A 22,912-nucleotide genomic window follows, 5' to 3' on the forward strand; every position below is an offset into this window, starting at 1 on the left:
CTGGAGGTTCCCGGAGTGAAGTAACATTCCACCTGGACTCCCGTTTATTCCGGAAGCTTCTTTTATGGGAGAACACTCTGGGGCCCATCCTTCAGGAGCCATATGTCCTCGCCCCACTTCCCCATGGTGGAACAGGCAGCCCGGGTTCTGGTCGCTTAGGGGTCGGGAGGCGGGAGAGCACAACAGCTGGAAGACAAGGGCCGGGAAATCCGTGAAGCCGCGGGAGCGTCCCGGCGGGGCGTCCCAGGGCTTCCCCGACCGCGTGCTTGCGGAGACCGACCGCGGGGCTGCGGACCCCTTGCCGGGTGCAGCTAGGTGGAAGCCCCACGGAGAGGCAGGTGGGTGTGGAGCCTGGACCTAGGCAGCGGCGGGAGCCGAGGGAGGATCCCGGTGAGGTGTGGGCGGCGCCCGATCGCCAGCGCCCGGGCCGCGCCCTGGGCACCGGGGGCGCTGTCGCCTGCCGAGCGCACAGCTCTGGTGCCGGGAGGCCGAGCCTGGCGTTCCCCCCGAGGTGCCCGGCCAGCAGCGCAGCAGGGCCGCCCACCCCGGGAGCCACGATTGCTTGGGAGCTGCGGGAGGAGGAGACACAGAGAAGGAGAGAGAAAGAGAGAGAGGCGGCGGCGGGCGCTCAGCCCGCGGGTGCGCGGAGCGCAGGAGGCGGAGCGCTAGTCTGGGTGGCCGCGGGCGAGTGTGCGCGCCCGGCGGGAGAGCTGCGGGAAGGAGGACCCGCACCCCGAGCGCCCCGCCTGGCTTCTTCTCGCGTGCAGCTAGCGCCGCTGCTGCACAGACACACACCCACCGAACGCCACCGAGCACCCGCCGCCCCCGCCGCCGCCGCCGCCGCCGCGCCTCGGGCAGCGGGATCCAGAGCCAAGTCCAGGGCTGGCGCGGCGCGCAGGGCACCACTTGATTTTTTTTTTCCCCCTTCACTCCAGCCCTCTCTGATCTGGGCGGCGGCGGCAGGGGGATGGGGGCTCTAGGCGGGGGAAGGGGGTGACGATCGAGGAAGATTATTGTTCTTTTTAAAGGATGTCTTCGCTTCCTCCCAATGAGTCTTCTGTGAGCCTTCCTACTAGAGGCTGCCAACCGGAGTGAGGGATGTAAAGAGAGAAGGAAAGCCGCCAGGAGCTCCAGCCAGCAGGGGAGACCCTCCTCTCTGCAGAGGGGAGGGGGATTTCCAACGACACAGCATTGACGAAAGGGACCTTCGTAGGAGAGGAGCCCTCCGAGGGAGCGGGGAATCCCACCGCCCTTTGTGGCACAGGAGCCAGGGCTGCTGGCTGAGTGGAGCGGGGTCTGTGGGAGCTAGGTAAGTGGCCCGGGCATTGCTGCTCCCCAAGAGCTCTTTAGAGATGCTTCGCCTTGACAGCCTGCCAGACTTGAGTTGCTAAAGGAACTGGAAACTGCCATATGGCGCCCAGTGGACTTAGATACAAAGCTGACCGGGTTGTTAGCCCTGACTGATGACTATTACTGACCGATTATTAACGCAAGGCTTCTTCCTGGTAGGGAAGACACGCAAGTGTGAGCCCCTGACAAGCCTGCCTTGACCAAAGGGATGAGAACAGTTTCATGTAGGAGAGGAGCCCCTGTTGCCTTCTGTTGCTGTTCGTTTGTTAGTAAATGCCACACTCTCACGCACACACTTGTCGGACTAGACTTAGGGAGTGTGATTTCTCATTGCACGCACAGTCCTAAGAACACTGAGGCATGCATGCGTTTTATTCCTTAATGGTGAGTGGTCTTGGTTCCCAGGAGCGAGCTAGAACAGGTCTCTAAGGAAAGTGCTCCGAGCTGTTCCCAACACTCTCTGCCTAGGAGACTTGGGAATACAGTTGCCCTGAGGGGCATCAAAAGACACCCACCATTTGCCTCATCATCTGCTCTAAAGACTTAACGACCCTTTTCAAGATAATATCCTACCATCCATTTTCTCAGATTAGGAGCATTTATTTGTATCTATTCATAAAAAGTGTCAATGTGCAATGTGCATAAACATGCCATTTATACATTTATGACTGCACAAGTGTTTTAACAGGTAAGATTAAATACTGGGAAATTTTAATATGCAAGAGCAGGCATTGAGGTAATTGCATGCAGGTTCAACACTCCATCTAATCAAATCATTCATTAATGTCAATATTTTAAATAGCACTTCACATTTCTATTTTTTTCGTATTGATTGGTTTTGGGGTTTGTTTACAATCTGATTTTTTTTCAAGCCCAGTCCAAAAGAAAAGTAAATATCTCACTGTTAATGTTTTTAATGTCTAGCATTGTGTGAGACAGACACCTCTTGGTTATTTATCAGTGATAGCACATTGCATAGAATTAGCAAATAACAGATTTTGGTCAAATGTCTGAAGTCTTACCTGCCAGTACTGAATGAGTCATAGGAAAGAATCTGCAAAGAGAGTAATATGTTAAAATTGTTCACTTGTAAAGTTTTGTCTATTTCACTCCAGATGCATGAGCAGGGTGCATCAATAAACACAAGAATGTCCCACACTTATCTTTTAGTATGTGAATAAAACATATAGATATCTAGACTAGAGAGTTCTTTGTTCTTAAATTAACCAGAACTTAAAGAGTTCAGTAGTTATGCGTGTAAATGTGCATTTTTTTTTAGTTTTTTTTTTTTTTTTTTTTAGTTTTCCTGCTGCTTCGGGTGTTGTTTTTAATGTAGGGCTTATTTGTGTAGCTGCAAAGACTCTGAAAATACTGAAGGTCCTGTATGAAAATAGCCCACTCATTTCTCCACTAAGTGCAAAGGGACCAGGTCACCTCACAGTGTTTCTATGCAGCCACAAAGTCAAGCTTGTGGTCTGTTCCTTCATGGAGTGCCGCTGGTCACAGCAGCTGTTTGTCACAAACAGGAGTCTGTCTAACGTGCTCTTCTTTCTCTCGCACTACTCAGACTTTTGGAGAGAGGGATGAAGAAGCACTTGGCTTTCTCTCTCCTTTGGCCTTCACCTTTCCCTTCAAAGCTAGTCGTCTCCAAGTCTCCCTCTTGCACCAACCCCTACATGCAGATTCTAGAAACAAACTCTACTGCTTGCCACTTGACGTTTTCAGGCTCATTCTGGGTTTTCATCCTCTTGTGCAACCCTTTCCTGAAGAGAATCAGTCTGTGCATCACTTGAAACTGTTTCCCAATTCATCTTATCCCACAGTTAAGTTCTCCATGCTTGTTTGTTTACTGACAATTCAGATCAACCGGTAGAAATATCACCATATCAATGCTTTTGATTTGGCTTTTAAGATGTCCTTGTTGATGTCATGGGGGAATAAGAGTTTAGCCTGCCCTTCTAAGATGTTCAAGAATGAGATTGCTCGACAAAATGAAATTGCAGGATGTGGGTTCAATCACATTTCTTGGCAACTTAAAGGCATATCTGATCAGATTTTTGTTAGACTTGTCTGAATGCTTAAAAGTGTCTAAGTCTGTGGAGCACTGAGAAGTAGTTTGTTTCTTGAGGGAAAAAATGAGTGGCTTTTTGAACTGCTGTTTTAGCGAGATCACTGCACATGTCTACATCTTATGAAAGTAGATCATGTTACTGGCAATCTAGGAAAGCCACAGACTATATTTCATTTCATTCCAAGGCATGATTTTTCTTTGATTAATTCCTTGAAATTTACTATCTCTTATAGACTAATTTCTAAAGGAAAACACTTAAATTGATAGGTAACTTCCCCATATGTATTCTAAGGTAGACGACTATGGTTAAGATATTCTGTTTATTTCCAAATATTCTTTAGGGTGTTCTTACATTCACACAGTCATCAAGTAGGATTTGCATAAAAGCACGCTACCTTCTAATTTCACAAGGCCTCCCGAGGCGTGCAAAGCACAGGAGGGTTATGTGTGAAATCTTTGAATTTCAAGAGTATTTTTAAGGTAAGAATTTATGGTCGTATTACTCCCAGGGACATAAAAAAAAAAAACTTTATAGAGCAGAGCAATTTCTGGATTTCTTAGTTATGTACCGCAAGTATCTCCGTAGATCTGTAGTCGATTCTTATTTATTGCTTATTTCCTCCCTCCCTTCATAGATAGTCTCCCCAGCTCTGTATTAAAGTGTAGTTTCTAAGGAAGAAAGAAAGTCAAATGTTGTCAAAAAAGGGTCCCTTAACCCATGTGAGCCAAGTCCTACATTAGCCTTTCAAATACTTCTCCCATAGGCTGAATTCTACCTGTTTTCACTCTCCAGTTTAATATCATAAAGAGGTTAACTAATTTGTTCATTAATTGGTATAATACTCATTAAGTGTATATCAGAAGAATGCTAGATAAGAACGTAACACATGTCAAATATATGGAAGACAGTCCCTGCCCCCAGTTTTTAAAGTATAAGTTAGAAAAAACAAAAACAAAACTCTTGCATTCTTGGTTGAGGAATCTCAGTTTCAGTTCAAAATGACAGATTTCTTACATGTGGAAACACATTTCACAATTTCATACTTAATCAAAGCAAATTCATGAACATGATCATTAAAATTTGTCAAGGCTGTGAATTTAGGACTTCTCAGAAAACCCTGTCATCAACAACACTGAAAGTTAACTAAATGTTTCATTTTAGACTTGCAGAGTACATGAGACTATTTTCATTATAAATCAGAATATTTATTTTGTTTTCTTTAAACAAAATAATTGTAATAGCCCACACTTAGTTGAGCCAGATGCTGTCTTAAGTATATTGCAAAAATTTCTCCATTCTTACCTTCACCTTATGAGGAAGCCAAAACTAATGCCCTTCATACAGGGACATGAAAGCTAATATTCATAGTCATTCCTTACCCAGAGTGACACAGGAAGGAAATGGAGAAGTCACTTTAAAGTCAGTATTTTGGGTTCAGGAACACTGTGACCCACTTTGATATTAGGGCATGTTGGGAAAGATGACCCTAGACAGAATTAGGAAGTATGCTTTCACTTCTAGGTTCTTGGGGAGCTATGTATTCTCTCTACAGAGGGCATAGTTCTACACATAAAGGGAGGCTTGGGAAAGACCAAGTGGAGGGGCACTTTTTGTTGTTATTGTTGCCCCTGACCTGCTCTCCCCCATAAATGTTTACTGGGAATCTGAAGGAAGGAAGTCCAGTTGTAGGCTGACTTTCAAATTGAGGGCTCCTAAGGAAGCTAGCAGATTAGAGAGCACTGTGCTTGCAGTGACCTTTGAAAGTGTGGGGCTAGGGGAGTAGTTCTCTGCATGCAGCTCTATCCCAGCAGGAACATAAGATGCAGTGTGGTGGCTCAGACCTGTAGTCATAATGCTGGGGAGGCCAGGCTGGAGGGCTTCTGACCACACAGCCTACCTCACTCAGCCTGTCTCAAAGGAAGAGGGCAGCCTTCCCCGGGAACAACACCAAAGCTATCCTCTGGCCTCTGCATGTGTACTCCACTCACATGATACACATCAGTTAAAAACAAAACGGAAAAATGTCTAACACAGGTGACCTGACTGGTGGACTGCTCACAGGAGTCCAATTTTATGCCTAAGTTTTGTGAATTATTTTCAATAAAACATAGCATCACAGGCATTTTTAAAATGACATATTTATGCCTTATAGGAAAATTATTGTATTCAGAGATATGATAGTCATTTATCGGTGTCCTCATCTTCTACTGTGCAAATATAAACCCAATATTTAATGGGAATTCAAGCACAGTCTCCTAACAGATTCTTTCTAGTATATTCCTAGAATGCTTCTGTTTTATTACACAGTTAATAACTATAATTGTGGAAACAAAGCAAAAAAAAATCCTCCTTTGAAATATTTGTCAAGAGAACTTAAATAATATTTGAAGCAAAGTTCTTTCTAAGTAGCCACTGCTTCTGTTTATGTAGAAAATACCATCTGGCTTCAATTTGAAAGATAAAATGATTAAATATTTTTTGCAAGATGCCATTGAATCAAATATTTGGATTCATCTTCATGATTGATTGACACTTTTATTTTTCACGCAGATGTGTCTCATAGACTGGGTGACATAGTACATACAGTTGTCTCTCAGACTACAATTGGCTTGTAGTATACAAGTTCACTTAAAAACTTACATTTCCCTATTTAAAAAAAAAAAAACAGTCTTAAGTGATGTTCAGGTCCTCAGACAAAATTAACGAAGTCTTTTAAATCAGTAAAATACTTGAAGTACAGTGCCATTAACAGTAAAAATCCATGACCATTATCTCTAGTAGTGTTCCCAGGAAATGGTTGTTTTAAATAATGTGTATTGACCTCTCTGTATGAGACTCCTTGGGGGCATGCAGAGGTGGATGCAGTACTGTCCAGGTCCACCAGGAGGAGGGAGGCTGGAGAGAGTAATGCATGAGGAGCTCTGAGCAGAAAGAATGTTTTCTTAGATTAGTCTAGGCAAAGCAGTGACTAAGTGACTCACAAGCCCATCCTGAGAACAATGCCTTTAGGATTCACATCTGATATTTCATCCCGAAAGATCTCCTGGGTTTCTCCTCTGCTCTGAGTCCTGTGTGAATGAGTGTAAGACATCATGCATTCTCAGTCCAGAGGCAGAGACATAAATTCCCACAACATACCATTCATGATCTTGGTGGGTTGCATAGCAATTCAGCTGAGTAGCTGCATCACAGAAGGATCCTAGAGTAAGGAAATACAGTTTAGTTTAATTCCTCCATATAATTATATTTAGAGCCATGATTCTGGCCCCAGTTAGACCAAGTTCCTCCTTTTTCATAGGCAGTATTTTGCAATTTCCCCTATGCTATCCTGAAATGATATTTATACATAATACAACTTGTCTGCACATACATTTTAAACTATTTAAAATAAATTTGTCAAAGAAAATACAAATAAAAGGACAATATCTCCAGGGGAAAATAGCAGGTATGACAATATGTATGTGCTCAGATCCAGATGGACAGAAGATAGAATGAAGTAGAGCTACTGAAAATGCAGATGATTGGAAGAAAAAGACAGGTTGAAATAAAATAACTTTGAGTAAGAAAGTAATATTCTCTTGTATAGTGATGACACTTGTATATTTGCCATTTTAGAGCAGGAGTGAGATAAACGCTCACTAACTGTGACAACTGTACACTGTAAACAGATGTGCGTGTACTGGAGTAGTGAGCCGATTAGCATGAACAGTGTTACACAGGGTGACACACTTCTCCAAAGTGGTGAACAAATCTTGGTGGCGTTCCAAATGTGGTGGTTGCATTCCTAGGAAATTACTCTGTGAAAATGTAGTGTGTGCTATCGGGTTGGTATCCAGTGACATAATGAACAGGGCTTTGCTTATGTAGCTGTCCAGGGAGATATATGAACATTTGCAGGGCAGGACACAGGGTTTCTGCACACATGGCCAGGGTTCTCACATCCCTGGGCCTGGCCAACTTTACAAAACTCCCTGCAAAGAGACTGTACCCAGCTTTTCAGAAGTACTACTTGTGCCTATATTTTCCAATTAGAGGAAGCTACTGAGGTTGTAATGTGTGGCTAGCTGATTTGAAAAAGTGGGACTCTTAAGCTTTTTGTTTTATTTTTTAAAAGCCTTTTCATTAGTTTTAGAATTTCATACAATATATCTTGGTCATATTCACCTCCTCCCCCAGTTCCTCCCAGATCCACCTCCTTTCCTCACCCATATCACTCAGTCTTCTGTCTTCCTTTTCAACCCATGAAGTCCAATTGTGCTGTTGATGTACTCTTGGGTGCATAGCCATCAACTCGAGTGTGATTTGACCTGCCCGATTGATATACCTCAAAGAAGACTAATTATTCCTTTCCCAGCATCTATCAACTCTTTAGTGGAGTGGGAAGTCGTGCCTACCTCTCTCTCCATGCTGGGATTTTTCTCTGGCTTGAGTTTGTACAGGGTATTTACACACTTTGACACCCTCTCAGTTTGTATTTGCAATTGCCCTGTTGTGTAGGGGCGATACTGTTTCTGTACTCATCCACTGCCTCTGGCTCTTGCAATCTTTCTTCTGCCTCTTCTGAAGTGCATCCTGAGCCTTGGGAGGGTGGGGAGGTGAGGCAGATGTGCCACTTACAACTGAACATCCCAGAGTCTCTCAGTTGAGGCTTTCTGCTCCTCCACCAGTTGTAGGTCTCTGGGTTAATTTTTGTCTACTGAAACAGAAGCTTCTCTGATGTGAGTTGAGAGATGCCCTGATCTGTGAGTGACAAGTCATCAGAGCTTTCAAGCTTTTTGGTAAGAAGGTGAGTTTGGTGGCGGGCTAAATAATACGCAAAGGTGACAACGAAAAGATCAAAACATTTAGCTGGCTAAGCACTCGAGACATCCCCCCACTAGATACAGTGTGTAAGGCTGGCTGGTGGGGATGCTCTGATGAGGGCTGTCAGAGCTTCATTTCCTACGTGGGAGTGTCAGACATGCCTTCACAGATGAAGTGACATCTAAGCTCCTTTTTAAAAGATGAGTAAGCATTCTCCAGGTGGAGAAGGAGGCAGATGGAGCACGGGCTGGGCCGAGGGAATAGCATTTGCAAAGCATTGTCAGGAAAAGAGCTAGGCTGGTGATCGGTTCGGTGTTCATGGTTGTAGGAAGTTGATGTCAGAGGAAGATGAAGAAAATGAAGACAGGATTAGACATCAGAGTGTTATATGCCATCCTGAAAGTTTGAATGTTGTCCCATAGGACAGGTTGTTGGAATTATGTGAAATTTAAAAAAAAAAAAGTGACACGATTCCCTTCATGTTTTAGAGACAATCTCTACACTGGAATTTTGAGATGGTTCAATTATGAGAAGTAAGATTGACACCTGGGAGATGAATAGGCAGGATAATATCAAGAACTTCCTTTAAACAAGTATGGCAAAAGGAGAGGAAGATGTGGATTTCTCTTTTTCTTTAGGGCCAGCTTTGGATTTCTTTGACTGTGCAAGTCCCTCATAACCTTCCTAGGTCATGCATGTATTTGCTTTCTGTTTTCCCAATGACCACAAGGAGAACCTTTCCCTTTGTATATTCCTTGAACTCAATTTATTTCTTTTCTCATGACTCAAATACACAAATCTCAAATGATTACTGTCCTAGTTAAGGTTACTCTTGATGTGATGAAACACCATGGCTAAAAGCAACTTGGGAGGAAAGGGTTTGGCTTATTTGGCTTACACTTCCACATCACTGCTCATTGCCACAGGAAGTCAGGACAGGAACTCAAGCAGGACAGGAACCTGGAAGCAGGAGCTGATGTAGAGACCATGGAGGGGTGCTGCTTACTGGCCTACTTATCACGGCTTGTTCAGCCTGCTTTCTTTTAAAACCCAGGACCACCAGCCCAGGGATGACCCTACAGCTGGTGCCTCCCCATCAATCACTAATTAAGAAATTGTCCTGCAGACTTGTTTCCAGTTTTAGGGAGGCATTTTCTCAGTTGAGCCTCCCACCTCTCCTGTGACTCTAGCTTGTGTCAAGTTGACATAAAACTAGTCACCAAAGTTACCTTTGGAATCATCAGCAAAATAGGCTTGGATGGTTAGGGAAATGGTGAATTTCTGTCACCCAAGGCTGTCCCTCTTCTTAGGAATCCCATCAGTAGTAAGCTGTTCCAGATTTTAAGTTCTTACATCCTAGGCTTTGGCTACTTCCCTTTGTCTCTGTTATAAAACTAGCAATTCCTTCCCAAGGCCAGCAGTTATTTGTTAATACCTCATTACAAGCACCTCATGCTAACATTCTAATAATTTCCTTTGGCATTCCTCAGGCAGGCCCTGAGTTTCTTAAGTTTTGCTAAAAACAGCATAGCCTCCAGCTACCAAGTTCTGTATCGGTTTCCTTGCTGATGGTCAGTGTCACAATATTTAGATTTTTGTAAAGGCAGCACCTCCTTTCAGGGTACCAATTTCAATTTCAGAGTAACATAGAATAGTGATAATGGCTGAAAATAACACTGAATGCAGCTGTTTAACATGCTGTGTATTTCTCTAACAGTTACATAAAGAGAAAAGGGAGGCAGTGGAGGTAAAGAATGAGTGTCATCAGAGATAGCAGAAGGAGGTAGCAATAGATAGATAGATAGATAGATAGATAGATGGATGGATGGATGGATGGATGGATGGATAGATAGATAGATAGATAGATAGATAGATAGATAGATAGATAGATAGATAGATAGATAGATAGATAGAAAATAGATGGTCAGTCTTGACTACTTCTTTAATACCTTAACTCAGATATGAGACATTTTGGGGGCTATTCCATGGATGAATATTTTTCCAAGAGCCTCAACCTAGATGGATAGGGGCTGGAAATTAAATCCTTGGCTTGATGGGAACTTCTCAGAGACAAGTCTCTCAAATAAATTTCGATAGACATTTAGCCATTCTGATTGTAGTCATCTTCCTTCAAAATAAATTAAGGGGGAAATGGGTGTGAATTCAGCTCAGTCACCAGTCAACCCGTACTTTGGGTGGCACACCGCATACTCTTATCTTCTCTTTGGCTCTCTTCCCAGACCTCTGGGACATGATCCTGTGGGACACATCTTTCTTTATTCTCTGAAGCCTCACTATTATAAGACTCCAATATGTAACAGACTCTGGCTGGGTGCTTTGGGATAAAGAATGGTAATTATAGCATAGACAAGAAACTAATTCTAATTAAATATTAGGTGTCATTGCTCCTGGAATGTATGTAGCATTTCTTAGCACAAGAGCTTTCCTACTGGCTCATATCTCCCTGAAGTCTAGGCACCAGCCATTTGCTATTTCTTCCTTCCTCCAGATCCTTCTTCTCCATCCAGAACTGTACCACTGTCCTTTGCCAAAGAGCCAATGGATGACTTCAAAAGTCACAGGTAGCTTATTATGTGGAACAATTTAACTTATGTTTGTCTCACTTTGACAAGGACACTTGGTTCTAATAGCATAATAATCCACTGTGAAGCATAACAATCCTTCTCTCTTTCTTTCTTTCTTTCTTTTCTTTCTTTGTTTCTTTCTTTCTTTCTTTCTTTCTTTCTTTCTTTCTTTCTTTCTTTCTTTCTTTCTTTCTTTCTTTCTTTCATCCTTCCTTCCTTCCTTCCTTCCTTCCTTCCTTCCTTCCTTCCTTCCTTCCTTCCTTCCTTTCTTTCACAAAGGAGAAGTTTTTACTATTTCTCAGAGCCCGTAGTTTGAAATTATAGGCATCTTTTAAGAGACTTAAGCTCAGCAAATACTTACTAGGCACTTTTTGAATAGGAAGCACTCTGCTAAGTCCCAGGGTTAAACATGCGGAGTCTTAACCTTTATGGGGTTCCTGTCCATATGAAAGTAAGTATGGACTCTCCAGTTCTCTGTTTATGATTGCAGTGACCCTACTCTAGGTCAGGACCAATGATAGTTCTTTGGTTAGGAACTATTTTGGAAAGAGAGGTGAGAAGCTGCACATGGGCTGTAGTATGCTAAATTGGAACATACCCTGCCACCATTATTTTCCAGAGGTGATTTTGTCCTCTGTGGAGACCAGGACTTAGCTGTTTGTGTCTCGGTACACCATCTCCTCCTATTTTAACAGTTAAGATGAACCTGTCTTACAAGGAGCTAAGACAGACAGGGATAATGTGACATCTGGAGAAAGTGGGGCAGAGGACAAATGGCAATTGACAGAGTCAGAGCTTTCAGAGTACGGCAGGCTGTCCTGGGGGAGAGGGTGTCAGAGCAGTCAGTACTTGGAGTTTTGGACAGGTGGGATAAAAATGGCCAAGTCCCATGTACTCAGAGTGCTGTGCTTTGGAGGAACACGAGGTTTGGGAGAAACCTCTCTCTTTAGTGGCTGTCAGGGCTCCACCCAGTGAGCTTTATCTGAAAAACAAGTCAGTGGTCTTGTACTGATGAAGGGATTCAGTAGACAGTTCCATTTCTTGTGCCATTACCATGTGACTAACCTGTCTTTCTGGACTTCCTGTACAACTTACTTACAGGGACTCTTGCTTTTCTTACCATTTAATTAGTTTGGTACTTTGCATAGTTTATAACTATCAAATATGACCGTTTCATTTTTAGATTCTTTCTTGCCTTTTCTTTCTTTTCCTAATGATAAACTACAAGCCACACCTCTGCACTGCTTACACTTGCATATTCTTTATACCCTTCTTGCCAAGGACTAGGGTATTCCCAGAATCTGGGAGGGACAAGAAGGTGACTGGAGGCCCAGAATCTATCACTCTTGAGAATGGAGATGAGCAGTAAACAGGAATACAAATACAGATGAGTCCAAGCTTAGTGCTTCCAACACAACTTTTCTCTCACCTTTTAAAGGAGAGAATTTATTTCTGCGTTAAGAACAGAACTCGTTGTCAAAGCTGCAGGAGGGCTTGCAGACCTCCACTTGAGGATGGGAATGGTCTGTGTCTGTGCTTTCTGACCACAAGCCACATGGACTATGGAATACAAGAAATGTGACTTCTGACACTGAGAAAAATGGAACCTAAAGCTTACCTAAGTTAAGTAGCAATAGTGGCTGGTGGTCATCCTAGAAAGTGCAGGTCTGTTAGCATGAATTAATTTAGGAAACCTAAGTTTCAAAAGCAGTGTTATTTACTAAAAATATTGACTATATTTTACTGTATGTAAACATGTAGGCCATTTCTGGTACCCAGTACCTACTTTGGCTCAGATGATCTCCCAGGTACTTGCGAAGGAAGGGATCTCAGAGTAATGATTCTTGTTTCTAACCATAAGAATCCCTGTTTGGGTGGCATTTCCTGCTTTCTGTGATCTGCACAAAAGGTAGATACAAATGCAGAGTGTTATCCTTGTAAGTATCTGATTCATGTGAACCTAAATGTTTTCTCACACCCAGCTATCCTGACCAGGACTGTGTGTATGTGTGTGTGTGTGTCTTGGGGGAGGCAGGTGCCCCCTCCTCCTCTCATCTGTTCACACTTCCTAAGTTCTAAAGTTACACAAATACATCACTGTGTCCTTTAACAGGTTCCCTTTCTTTCTTTTCTTTTTTTTTGTATTGATTACTTTTCTCCTGTGCTTATTTATAAAACATGTTTGTTAGTTTAGTTCAGTAGCAAGGAGCACAGCAACAACAACAAATGCAAAACCATTTGGCTTATACACACACACACACACACACACACACACACACACACACACACACACACACCATCTCTGAAACAGTGGCAACTTTTGGCTGCCAATTAATGCAGTTTGGAATTTGTAAAAATTTAATTGTTTCAGCCGGGCGGTGGTGGCGCACGCCTTTAATCCCAGCACTCGGGAGGCAGAAGAAGGCAGATCTCTGTGAGTTCGAGGCCAGCCTGGGCTACCAAGTGAGCTCCAGGAAAGGCGCAAAGCTACACAGAGAAACCCTGTCTCGAAAAACCAAAAAAAAAAAAAAAAATTTAATGGTTTCAATGTGAAGTATATGAAGCATGTAAGGTATGACATCACATGGACCTGGACTTTCACCACCTCCCTCTCTCCATCCCTCCTCCCTGCCTCCCTCCCTTTCTCTTCCTCTCCCTTCCCTTCCCGCCCCCCTCACACACACACATTTTGACCCTTTAGAAGCACAGGTGGGTCATGCTCTTGAATTATTTGTCCTACTCTTTTCATGTAAAAAAACATTTTAGTGACATGATCCTGGAAGAAGAATGTGGTGTCTAGAAGCGAAAATTATGAAGTGTGATGGTAAAGTAACATTTAAGAAGGAATAGTTTATCTTGATCCCTTTATCCTTGGTCTGAAAGGTTCAGGGGGAAAAAGTGGGTCCAGGGGCTTTCATATTGAATGTCTCCAGTTCATAAAGTCATGATTATTAATCAGAACATCATTAAATATTAATTGACTTTTGAGATAAATGTCTCTTTAAATTTGGAATCCTGGCTTTCTCTAAGTCTAAGGTGAGCATTTTCATTAGGCTTTATGGAGGGCGCGCACAGAGGAAGCTAAGGAGCTGGTAAAAACCTACTTTGTAAACCACCTCTGGCTTGACTCAGGCCCAACAAAACACTCGGCTTCCAGCATAATAAAGTTTGCAAAGTTCATGTGCACACAGCACTGTACAGCACTGTAGTGATGGCTTTGGTCATTTTTGGTTGGTTTGTTTTTTTTATCTAGGGAGCTATTTCCTTGCTAGAATTCTATACTGTCAGAAATATAATACTTAGTAGGTAGTAGATACTCAATAAGCATTTGTTGAACAAATTAACAAATTAATAAAACTCTAAAGAATTTAAAAACCAAACAGCAGCAAAAGTTGTAGCTGCCATAAAAAGAGATATTATCCTAGAGGGTGCTTGGGGTTTTATTACTTTTTTTCCTTTGCAGCAGCTTGCTTAAATCAAGGGGAAAGCTTCAAGACAACTCCAGTGTAATAATCAAGTCCACAATATCATCTGTACCTTAGAACACATGCTAGAATCACAAATCTTAGCACCACAGTGCTCTGTGCATTGTCCTGTTGCTTTCTTGAAAACAAGGCTTTGCTTTGCCCAATTTGTTTCCTTTGACCATAACGAACAGTAATAGCTGAGTGACACATTGCTTTGGAGGAAAGAATGGAAATGAGAAGGGAGTGGTGGATCTAAACCAGCATCTTTAATTTATATTTCATGCTCTTTTTCCATTCTGACTATTAGTGAAGCAGTAGAAATTAGGGAAGCATGTGGAAGCCAGAATCATCAACAATTAGGTTCAACTCAACAGTGTTTGTAGGTTAAACTATGTATGTACTTGTTTTATACTTTTTCTACCTCTCTGTTTTTATTATATTTGTTTGTGAACTCAGAAATTGCAAGGTCTAAGTGAAAGAAGTAGGTTCTAGCCTTCATTCTGAACACTCTTGGAAAGATGACTTCAGCCCACTGATGTTATTTCTCTTCTAAATTCCTTGACTTTCTCAAACTTTTAACATTAAGAAAAGTTTTTGGGGATATGTCCTGACCATAATAATTGAATATTAAAACTGAGGCCAGGAGAGCGAGTAAACACCGTATTAACGGCCAGACAGAGAGGTACGGAGTTGAAGTAGGCAGTATGTGCGGCTCTGTGGCCAGTCAGTCTAGCTGAAATAGCAAGTTCATGATCAATGAGAGACTTTGCCTCAAAAAATAAGGTGAACACTGTGCCAAGTTCCACCACTCATTTCATTCATTAGATATATTTTATAATGTTCTTTGGATATTAAAAAAATTATCTTCAAACATAAACCTACACTTAAAGAACCAAGATATGCTTACTCTGAGAAAGCTAAGGAGTTGACAAGTTTCCAAAGAGGGTTCTAGAAATATTTTAAGTTGGGTCAGCACACTGGAATAATTTTTATTAAAATTAAAAAATACAAGGTGGAGAGTAATACAAAAGATACCAGATATTTACCTCTGGCCTACACACAGACACATAAGCAGACACACATGCACACACACACACAAATACATCCACATGCATGTGTACACACACACACACACACACACACACATACACAAAACACACACAGACCTAGACACATACACAGACACACACAGAGATGTGCCCACTGCACAGACACACACACACACACACACACACACACACAGACACAGACACACACACAAACACACACACACAGACACACAGAGGAATATAGTCACATGTATATAACACAAACATAGATGTTCCCATGGAGGAACATGGATTCAGATAATGCTGTGGGTAGGCGAATCCTGAAGCCAACACTTAACTATTTGTGTCATTTTTGTATAAGAAGTTTGCCTTTCTAAAGTGTTAGTCAACTATACTGATACTCATCCCAACATGGGTTAGAAATAAAAAAGAAACCCCACTATATTAGAGTCAAATGGCTAAGCACAGTGGCTGCACAGAATGATCACTCAGTATCTGATAGATGATAATGATAATTATTAACAAAGTTCAGAATTCAAATGAGATCATAACTTGGGCTCAGTTTCAGATACAGCTCCAAGAATATCCCGCCTTCTAGGAATGTAAATCTTCCTTATGGACATTGAGATCATAAGCTGAAATCAAATCCAAATTAAGACTCTGAATCTCATTGTCATATTTATTTTACACTCACATGCTCTCTCATGGTGAGCCTCACTGCATGAGGCTTACCAAGGGGATAAGTGTTTTAAGATTCTACTACGACCAAATCTAGAATACCAGACTTTCCTTAGGGGGAAATAGTGGGAAAATAGCATCATAGTAAATAAGAATTGCAATCAGGAAACACACCCCTGATCCCAACACCACTCTAATCACATTCCTCCTTTCATTTTTTTCTGAATATTTTCCCTTGGTGAAAAGCAAGAATTCCATGTTTTACTGTTCTTGCCATATTTTTTTTTTATTTTTCCACACTGTTTTTGAAATTATTTATTTCAAGACTGTATCATCTGGTACCAATCACATGAACTCAGGGCTTCAGTCAGTCCATCTGTGGTCCCTAATTTTTACATTTTTATTCTAGAAACTGTTGATGGGAACTGATGAGTTCATTTTCAATTCTCAAATGCTTTCATATTTTCTTATCAGATTGTGCCAAATGTTATTATTGGCAGTCATTAAAAACCCCAAGGTTCATAGACACTAGGAGGTCATCTTGCCCATCTGCTTCTACCCTTGCCATTGACTATTTGTCGTTATTGTAGAATCTCAGCCTTCTGTACAACAGATACACGTGGCAGATTAAAAGAGGGGGCAGGGACAAGGAAAGGACTATTTAAACACTGTCACATACAGATGGATGCTTGAGAAGGACACTTAACGATCTGCCCTGATGATGAGAATAGATGGAGGGGATGAAGAGACAATAGTGTCTATACTTAGGGACCCTGTTTCCTTTACTACCTACTAATCATAAAAAAGTAAATAAATAAAAATAAAGCCAAGCAGACATGTACTTATGATGAGTTCTGGTGTTTAAATAGGGTCCATTCATATGATTTTCTTTCTGTCGTAGAATCTAGAATACATCATCTTTCAATCAGAATGACAGAAAGGAAGGAGGGTTGAAAGGCAGAGCAGAGGGTGGTCAGATGAAGGGGAGAGAAGAGGAGGGGAAGAGAGCAAGGAGAGAAGGGGAAGAGAATGGGAGATAGAGAAGGAGAAAGGGGAGGAAAGAAATGAAGAAAGAAAGCAAAGGAAAAAGGAGGGAGGGAGGAGGGAGAGAGGAGGGAGGGAGGAGGGAGGGAGGAAGGGAGACTTTTGACTCTGACTTTGCTGTTCCCCTGAGTAACTGTGAAGGCACAATAACAGTTCATGTTTTGCCTGCTTTCATTATTGTTTCATTTGGATTTTTGTATCACACCTGTGTACCTTCACTAGATTATAAGTTCCATGATGTCCCCAACGGCCCAGGGCAGAGTAGTTCCTCATACGTAGTTGCTGAACAAACAAAGAAGGAACTCTAGATGATCTACAGAGTGATACAATAAAAGCATCATAATAGATAAAACAGACTGGTGACTCCCTGAGGCAGGGGCTGTTGCTCCTCTCTGGAAAAGATACTTGTTTTAATCTTGAATAACAAGTGAGGGTTTGTCAGAAAGAGAATGCAGAAAAGAACATTTTATAGAGGAATCCATATTGGATTGGAAAAATGGCAGATAATGTGAGGTATCTGGAATGGAAGAAAATGATTTCTAAATAAATGAAATACAAAGTTTGACATTGTAACCACCGTTGCTACAGGCAACAGTCAGGTACCTGACTCTAAGAAGTCTTACAATATGAGAATTATTATATGGTTAAGGAGGTCAGAGGGACCAGAAGTGTCAGCAGTGAGTTGATGTTTGGAGATAAAGATGAGGAAAAAAGCTGTACAAATGTTTTTGTGGCACATAGAGAATAATATGTAAACATAAATGAAAAAGAGTCTAGGACTTGAGAGATCATCAGGGAAAATGATGTGGGAGAAGCAGAGACAGAGTTCAGCTGTCATGGACTTTGTATTGCAGTATCTTTATTCTGAGAGCCTAGAAACCTTAGAAGCACCTTTGACAAGAAAGGCCCCTGAGCTGCAGTTAACCAGGTCTGAAGTAAGCAGAACCACTTGGAGGGGTCTGGAGGAGAAGAAGGTGGTCACCATAGAGACTGGACTGGAGAAGCAGCGGAAATAAAAAAAACTCTGTGAGACACAGCTCTCTCCATTAGCTTCAGCCATTGCCCTTCCTTTAAATGAACAACACAGAAAAGGCAGTTTGGTTGCTTGACTCGATATATTACATGAGAGTCATTCTTCGAAACTCTCACTAGTAGAAGAAAATCCAAGGGTAATGTGGCAGGATGTGATGAAAGAGACTTGTCTCAGTACCAACAGATCTGGGTTCTAGCTCAAGCTCAACAGAACCCCGGTGATGTCAGCTTAGTCATGGGACCTTATTGGAGTCCAGGGTTAAAATAAGAAAAATGGGCCATATCCAAGCTCTCTTCTGCCATGTACTTTGTTCTAGTCCCCAAACATAGACGTGTATTAAAGCATGTTGTAACATTTATGTTTAGCGGGACGGAGAGAAGGCTTCTGGGTGAAGAGCACACGCTGTTCTTCTAAGGGCCTGAATTCAGTTCCCAGCACCCACGTAGGATGACTCACAACACACTGTAATTCCAGCCCAGAAGATCTGGCACCCTGTGGCCTCCAAGGACATACATACATACACACACACACACACACGCACGCACGCACGCACGCACGCACGCATGCACACACGCATGCACACGCATGCACGCACAAGCACACACACATGCACACATGCATGCACACATGCAATAACTCTGGAAAAGATTATGCTATGCTGCAGAGTCAATCTTTAGTATTTGGGCCTTAAGAGGCCCAATATTACCTGACACATGATGGACTCCAGAAAACAGGGACTGGAACATAACTGGAAAATTTTTGTCTACTACTAATACATCCTAAATGAGAGATATCACCGTGTAAAAATCATATTCCTGAATGTTCGAGACTCATCATTATGTGCATCAAAGCTACTAGTGTTAGAAGGAGCCTAACAACATGTTCAAACTCTATCCAAATTTTATAAACTTTTTTAGTTTGGTTTCATAGAGCCTGACTTTGCTTTATGACAGCCATCCAAATGGAGTATGAAGTGTCAGCCAATCATCCAAGGAATTAACCAGACAGAAGCCCAGGTAGCAACTATAGTCTTCAAGAGATTAGTATTCCTTCAGCGCTAAGAACTTTTCTGTTGGTTGCTTTCTGTGTTTTTCTGACCAGCTTTCATCTTTGCTCCTGCCCTTTACTCCATTGTGATTCTGGGAAGACTTTTGTAAAAGGAGATACTTGAAATAACGTGTCTCAGGTCCCAACATAAGGTCATGCTCTCCATCATAATATCGAACTCCAGCTGGGCGGTGGTGGCTCACGCCTTTAATCCCAGCTCTCAGGAGGCAGAGGCAGGTGAATCTCTGTGAGTACAAGGCCAGCCTAGGCTACAGAGTGAGTTCCAGGAAAGGTGCAAAACTACACAGAGAAACCCTGTCTCGAAAAACAAACAAACAAACAACCCCCCAAAATCAAACTCTACGTAAGGGCACACTCTCATAGTATTAAACTCCCTACTTGAATGGCCAAGTGATACTATGAAAGTTGAGCTTTATGCCATATAAACAATTAATGGGGAAAAGGGCCATGAATATGAAAGTGAGCAAGGCGGTATATGTGGTAGGGTTTGGAGGGAGGAAAGGAAAATGATATAATTATTCTATAATCTCAAAAAATAAAGGAATATTTTCAAAGAAACATTAAAAAGACCATTGTTCTAAATATAAGTCTAGAGCCTTCATGCTCTAAGTATAGCAAACACACGCATATATTATCTAACTAACTCTTTAAATAATTCTGTATTCTAGTGAAGAAAATGGTGTCTAAATAAAATAGTTTATTTATAGATTTGGGGACGTCTGTGTTATTGAAAAATGCTCATATTACATCTTCTTTAATACCTGTCTTTGCCCCTTCTGACTGCAGAAAAGCACATCCTGTGACCACAGAAGGCAAGCAAAGCTTTGGGCATCTATTTGAGTGCATCTAAAAAAAGCATCGCATCACTTATAGCAAGGGGGAAAGTTCTAGGTTTTTTGTTTTTTGTTTTTAACTAAAAAGTAAATAGTTGTGCTAAAACTGAGGGTCACATAGACACGAGTGGCCTTTGGTTGCAAAAGAGAGATTTGCACCCTGTACTCAGGACACAGCGGCACATCAGCCTTTACTGGAGCCTGACCTGTTGAAAAGCCACAGACAGTCTGAAATAAGACAGTATCTCTAAGTTCCAACATAATCCTGGTTTGCTCAGTTTTCTTAGAATCCTTGAGCGGTTCCAGGAACTCTGTTTAGAATATTGTCTTGACATAAGAAGTTTGATGTATTTTTATTTTGTTAATTATTTTAAAGTTTTTTTTTCACTTTTTATTAAGGTGGTTTAAAGGATTTTAATAGGGAGTATATTTTTAAAATTGATTTCATTACCATCTAAGAGTTATTTTGTCTTTCTCTCCAGATATTAACCACAGATAATCTTTGTGGCTTTTTGAAATAGAAACAGCATTCCAAAAATCTACTCCTTGAGATATACGTAAAATTTTAAGAAGCAACCACATAGTTAGATATGGATCCTAGAGATGTAAAGGTCTAAAAGCTCTTTGCTTGCAAATATCTGGTCGGCACGGGCCAGCAACACAACACTGAAAAGAGACATCACTAAGACCTTTAGAAACATTTGTTTTTTGTGTTCCCAGACCCAGCTTGGTTACACTAAGGAAGTGTCAAGCGTATGACATAATGCTAGTATTTTTGAGACTGCAGAAAGGAAAAAAAGAAAAAAAATCTCCTTTTCAAACCTGGAGCCTGGAGCTGTAATTATGATGCCATGATCAGAAAGTTGTGTTTTGTCAGCTTCGGCCCTGAATGGGTGGCAGCATAATTCCACGCTGCTGCTGGGAGAAGGATGCAGCTGTGCTAGCCTCCAGTATTTGTGGTTGTTTACTGTGCAAAGAGTCGCTTTCTTCTTAGACTAATGGAGGGATGTTGAGTACATTTGCACTGGCCAATTGATCTGCTGTAAGGCTTTATGTTAGTCGATCCAACAAAGACAAAATATCAACTGCAATTTCATCCCTGACATAAGTATATATCTTCGTTTGTAACTGGTAATTTACATATATATAAATTCTGCAGTTACTTAATACCTATAGTTTAGGTATTGAATCATTTGATATTCAATGTATCTACAAGTTGAATTATGTGATTAATTTTTATGGAGTAAAATTATTATGGTAGACATAATTTCACATATAAAATTATATGTGAGAGAACACAGTACTGTATCCATTTGCATTACCAAAATTAAAAACATAAATTTTGCCAGTACTCTGGAGTGGTAAGATACAATACCTAACCCAGAGCAAACTGAGAGATTCATTGTTAGAAGTAAAATTAATATGGAAGAAAAGAATATAGATTAAAAGTGAAATGCTGCAGAATAGAAAATTAACCAAATGCTAAATAAAATGAGTGAAACTTTTATGATATTCAGAATGTAGTCTTGTCTAAGCCATGATAAAAATTAAAGGGCTCTTAAAGTGAAATATGTGAACCACCTTCTTCTATTTGGAAGCTAGAAGTGAAAATGAAAAGTTTTCATTGATTTGGAGGTAGTCTGTGTTTATTCCTGTTTAAAGTAAACACAGAGATTGAAGGGAAGATAGGAAAGGCCACGGAATCACAGTGACAGGAAAATAGCACCTGAGTGTCACAGGAAGTCAGAGAATCATAGACTTGGAAATGCCACTGTTCTATGGACAAGGAAACCAAACCCCAACCAGAAAGGTCAGCCCAAGTGGGAAGAGATGCTATAGCCCTCCTACACCCATCCTTGGAAAGCACCTTGGGGCAGGCATGGCAGCCAGTGCCTAAGTCCCGGTTGCTTGGGAGGCTGATGCAGGTAGGCTGCTTGAGATTAAGTTTAGGAGTCTGAGATTCAACTGGGAAACATAGTAACACCTAGTCAGAGGCAGTGAAAATACTGTCAGGGGCTGTGGTTACCTCAGTGGTAAGGTGTGTACCTTAGTAGTACAAGTACCAAGCACTAGGTTCAGCCTCCAACACCTGAAAACTAATAACAGCTTGGTTTACATATTTTTGTTGTCCTCTAAAATAAGATCTGATAAATGAATCTCGAGAGGTTTTTGTATGGGAAGCAGTGTAACTCTGAAAATAATATTGTGTTTTTGGATGTTTTCCCAGGTTGTGAGAATCAAATGACGTAGTGAACATGCATGTTAGGAAGACAGGAGGTGGGGGGGTAATAAGACATAGAATTTGCAGAATGGTGGAGACAGGGGAGTAGGGGGAGGCGCCAGCTGGTAGACCCAACGGGTTGGTGAATTTCTGAGGTTCTGGTGTCTGGGCTGGTGCACTAGAGTGTACCGGAATTATTGGCTTATTCTGAAAGCTTTTTTGACTCTCTGAACACAATTCACAATTCTTTAGTTACTCAAGAACTGATGTCTTTAATCAGGAAACACGAAGAACGTTCTGCCAAAGGTGAGTGAGGAAATTTTACCACAGTAATAAAAGCCGCAACAGACAATGTTAAGTTGTAAGGAAATCGAATCAACAGGGCATTCTCTCACCCTGGTCGCTCTTTTCACTTTGAAAAGAAGGCATTGGGTTTCCGCCTGCCTTTTATTGAGGGAATCTGTAATCAACACTGGATTTCTTATAATAGAAAGTTCTTGATCAGTGAAGAAGATATTTTGAAATCTAAGTCCTCTGACCTCTCTTCTCTTTTCACTTGAGACAGCCTTTGAAAAGGAAAATTCTGTGAAGTCATGGGCATGAAATTGCTTAAGGATGGTGTCCTACTAGCGACTGGGACACAGCATTTTCTCTTGGCAATAACATTACAAGATGGCAGGTCTCAGTTTACCTTTGATCATAGTTATGA

General features: G+C 41.5%; 1 protein-coding gene across 1 annotated transcript in view; it reads left to right on the forward strand.

The window, feature by feature from the left end:
* The first annotated feature begins 463 nt into the window (after positions 1 to 463).
* Kcnb2 (potassium voltage-gated channel subfamily B member 2) overlaps positions 464 to 22,912 on the forward strand; it is a 427,594-nt gene continuing 405,145 nt past the window's right edge. Inside the window, exon 1 of the mRNA XM_006974707.4 lies at positions 464 to 1,309. The gene's annotated coding sequence lies outside the window, so the exon portion shown is untranslated. The remainder of the gene's footprint in view (positions 1,310 to 22,912) is intronic.

The sequence above is a fragment of the Peromyscus maniculatus genome, chromosome 2, assembly GCF_049852395.1.
Source record: "Peromyscus maniculatus bairdii isolate BWxNUB_F1_BW_parent chromosome 2, HU_Pman_BW_mat_3.1, whole genome shotgun sequence".
Lineage (NCBI taxonomy): Eukaryota > Metazoa > Chordata > Mammalia > Rodentia > Cricetidae > Peromyscus > Peromyscus maniculatus.